General features: G+C 39.9%; 1 pseudogene; it reads left to right on the top strand.

The window, feature by feature from the left end:
* Nucleotides 1–2,086: 2,086 nt before the first annotated feature.
* LOC119511239 lies at nucleotides 2,087–4,080 on the top strand (annotated as a pseudogene).
* Nucleotides 4,081–4,579: the final 499 nt, after the last annotated feature.

Raw genomic sequence — 4,579 nt, 5'->3', positions numbered from 1 at the left:
AAAAGCCAACCCAGACCTGGTATATTGTAATTCGGCAACTTTAGCAAACTAAAACAACTATATTAACTGAAAAAGCAAAACAGGAACAAAAAATACCAACACGTTGGAGGCTGCACCTTCAGGAAGCAGCCACCCTCCTACAGCTGAGACATCTTGGAGAGGGGCTTTGAAAATGAGAACTTTCAGGGAGCACTGGCTGCTGGTGCTGATGTCTCTGAGCAGGGCAGTAAAGGCCAGTTCTTCAAGTATTCTATAAATTCCAAACTGGAATTAATTGCTTCTCTGAAGAGCTCATGTCAGGGTAAAGGAGTAAGACAGGAAGTAGACAGGATGGATAAGTCCCTTCTCCATATTCCAGCCTTGTCCTCTCCCTCTAGCACCCCCTATAGACAGAGCCGACTACAGAGCAGAAGTGCAGTTTACAGAGTCCCGGCCAGAGCAAGTGTGCTGGTTTGGATGTATTATGTCCCCCAAAACACCATGTTCTTTGATGTAATCTTGTGGGGGCAGATGTATTTAGTCTTGATTAGGTTGGAAAGTTTGGATTGGGTTGTTTTCATGGAGACATGACCCACCCAACTGTAGGTGATAACTCTGATTAGACTATTTCCTTGGAGGTGTGGCCTTGCCTTATTCAGCGTGGGTCTTAATTAACTCACTAGAGCCCTATAAGAGCTCAGACAGAAGGAGCTCACTGCTGCAGCTGAGAGACAACATTTTGAAGATGGCAGTTGAAAGCTGATGCTGACATTTTGGGGAATGCCATTTTGAAACACAACTTAGGAGTAAGCAGAAGCCAGCCACGTGCCTTCCCAACTAACAGGTTTCCCAGACACCATTGGCCTTCCTTCAGTGAAGGTATACTTGTGTAGATGCCTTAATTTGGACATTTTCATGGCCTTCAGATCATAGATTTGTAGCCAAATAAACCCCCTTTATAAAAGCCAATCCATTTCTGGTATTTTGCATAACAGCAGCATTAGCAAACCAGAACGGCAAGGCAAAGCAGAGCATAGATGGGTGAGTGTGAAGCTAAAAAAAAAATAAATAAGCTTAATAATTGGAATAGGTAAAAACAAAACAAAACAAAACAAAACTTGACAGCAATTTGTTAAATCTACAGAAGATATTAACTTGATATGGTGTGCGTCCAAAGGGAAAATGAAAAACTATTATAAAATGTTTGAAATGATAAGTTCCTAATATTTACATGAAATTTTACCTGCCCTACCCCAAAGCAGACACCATAAAATAACTCCCCAAATTTTTAAGCGAATTTAATTTTAGTTTGATAACAGCTAACATGACTTCTAAGACAAGTGGCTGACTTTCATGGATAGACTAAAGCTCACAAAAAATCCTGGAATTGGTCTGGGGTAAACTACTGACAACGGAGATGCCCTCCAGCTACAAGCCCTTCCCAGTGTATTTGGTGGTGCAAAATGTACTGCAGCCAGGTCAGTGCTTTTTTGTAAGAGAAGAATCAATGTGGGCTTCCAAGGCCCTGGTAAAATGCAGTGACATGATAGGTTGTGAGAGAAAGGGAGGCTCAGACAAAGGAAATAAGGAAGAAGATGGGAACGAGTGACCTGTCAGGAAAACACATTTTATCTTATGTAATGTTGCTTTTCTTCTACATGCCAGAGACCAAGGGGGCATGCCAAGAGGTTAATCTATGGTAGAAAAAAATACATATATGTGTTATAGTCACAGAAATCAGCAATTATTACATGTTAAATAATTCTCTAAGCTATATCAAACATATATTCTCAGTAAACAATCAAGAGTACAATGGCCCTCATTGCTTCTAGCTCTTGGGCCTCTCCTCTCCCTTCCTCTCTCTCTCACAGTTCAGTGTTTTATTCAAAGCAGAGAGCAGCCTGAAGACAGATAATTCTGTATTTTGAGATGCCAGATTATGTCAGAAGTAAACCCATGACCATTTCATGCCAGTATATTAGACCTGAGCCTCTGTTTTTCAGATATCAGAAACAGGAAGACTATTTCAGCAGGTTTATACCTGAGACAGAGAGACATCAGTCGATTCTAAAGAGGAGAGAGACACCCACCAAGAACTTTAGACGTGATGCGAGTCAGCCTACACAGACCCCCCGTTATGTAAGATTCCCAGGTTTCCCTCCAGCAAGAGGCCCTTGAAACTGCTGCTGATCTCCCGGTACTCACAACACAGCAGGTTGAATCCTTGGCAACTGCCTTCCTGATTCCTGCCTTCAGTAAGCTCTTAAATAATTTGCTTATCACTTGGCCCCTTTGGTGATAAATGGAGTTCATTCAGTGTGTCCTCTAATTAATTAGCTTGCTTTCTGTGCTATTAACGGAGGCAGAAGTATATCCATCAGTCCTTTGGAAGTTCTCTTGCTTGCAGCCTTAGAAAAATGTATGTTTCCTAACCCTATAAAGTGCTGGCTCCCAGAAATGCTGTTTTGGGTTCAGTAGGAAGTGGAAGATTTTCTCAGGCAATCGGGTTTTCCTCTAGCCCAAAAGGGAGAATAAACATCTACTAGATTGTGCTACTTTTGAAGTGAATCTGGTTTCACTGCAATTTCCCACCAACGCACCATGCATTTTGTCAGGCTACGGATGGGCCGTTAGGTTGCTAATTAAGTTAACAAGTGCTGTGTGCAGCTTAATTTGGCAACCAGCTATCCTATAGACTGTTCAATAAGAAAGGCAGCATTTCCGTAATGATTCTGTTTTTAAGCTCAGAATTAAGCTAAAAACCATGATGATTCCTATGAAGGGATGTCTGATGCATGTGTTCAAATACAGATAAGGAGAATATGTTGTTCTGCAGGTTGGATACTCATACCTTTTATTTATAGATTTACTGCACAGAGTAGAAGAAATAGGGGTAATTACCTGTGTACATTTTTAATTCATCATAATTCATATAAAATGTGTTTCTCTGCAGAACGTCCTTCTTGCAGCTGTCATTTTGCCCAACTGCAAATTGACATTTAATAATGAATTTCCATGGCAGTTGGCTAATTGTGGGTGTGATTTATCCTCTTGTTATTCTCAGTTGATCTGCAGCTCCTCTGATTTCTGGAGGCTAAAAAGAAACTCATTGGTTCATTTATTCAATAAATATTTATTAAGCATCTATTGTCTTTCAGATACTGCACTAGGCTTTAGGGAATCAGAAGGTAACATGTGCATGGAGTGGGATCTTAATAGAGGTTACGAAAAAAAATAGTTGTTTATTCCATCAATCAAAAAGTAGTTTAGGAGGAATATAGCTGGACTAAGAGTCTGGAGACCAGGGTTTAGGTATATGATATATAATTGTACCTCAAATCTCTTCCTAATCAAGGAAAGAAAATGAAATAAGCAAGTTATCTAATCTCTCAGGGTTTCATTAGCTCATTTGTGAAGTGGAAGTTTTGGCCCATTTGTTAAAGTCCCTTTTAGTAGATTTCTTGAATAATACAAATTCCCTCATGACTTGTCCTCAACCAAATGCTATTTCCTTAACCTGGAATTCCTTTCTCCCCACCCCCACCTCCATTTCTGCATGTTAAAAAACTACTCAATAAAATCTGTAGTCTAATTAATTGTATTGTACCAATGTCAATTTCCTGATTCAATAATATATTGTAGTTATGTAAGATGGTACCATTGGGGAAAGCTGGGAGATGTGTACATGGGCCTCTCCATACTATTTTTGCAACCTCTTGTAAGGCTATGATTATTTAAAAATAAAAAGTTAAAAAAAAATACTCAAGGTTTAGATGCCCACACAATCTCAGTGCAGAATCAGCTAGGTCCTAGGCTTCGCAGCTTTGTATTTGGCTCTTTCTGGACCCAGGGCCTCTGCCACACACATACTCTGCCAGATCTGCAGTCAGGCCAAGAAGCGCCAGAGCTTGATCCTCATCTTCATATTTCTTGGAGCTGGAGGTATCGGAGAGCACCATATATCTTGTGTCTGGCGATTTTCAATCCAGATGTCATTTGGGACCCCAGAACCTGGTACAACTGGGTCCGAATGAGCAATACAAGTTCTACTCAATGAATGTGGTTTTCAGCAAACTGGAGAAAGAAGGCCCAGACTTCTAAATGAAAAATTTCCCTTGAAAGATGCCTAGAATGATGGTGTCCCAGAAGCCATCCACGAAGTCATGTTTGTGTGTATTGTTTGGGTTTACACTGATTAATAAATGTCTGAAACTTGAAAAGCATTACTCAAAATTCACAACCAGCCTCCAAAATGAAATCAAAACTGAAATCAATCTCTTCTTCCCTTCCCTCTTATAACATTCCCGCTGCATTTTAGTTACAAATCTACCTGCCTCTCTCGATTTTAAACTCTGAGCAATAGAACTACATCATATTTATCTCTATATCCTCCATAGACCTTAGAATATTTGCCTTGGTAACCCAGGTTCATTCAATTAAATTCAACAAACTAGGTTCAAATCACTGGTTAAAACATTTCCTCATATCTCTTATCTCATCAGGGAAACTCTGTCTCACATTTTATTTTCCCTTGCGTAGCATTCTACAGAATCTATATGCAGAACGTGTATAGGCAAACTGTTCACAGATTCATTTTCTC

The sequence above is a fragment of the Choloepus didactylus genome, chromosome 16 (assembly GCF_015220235.1).
Source record: "Choloepus didactylus isolate mChoDid1 chromosome 16, mChoDid1.pri, whole genome shotgun sequence".
In the NCBI taxonomy this organism is placed as follows: Eukaryota; Metazoa; Chordata; class Mammalia; order Pilosa; family Megalonychidae; genus Choloepus; species Choloepus didactylus.
The sequence above is the reverse complement of the archived record's forward strand: the minus strand, read 5'-3'. Positions and strand labels throughout refer to the sequence as shown.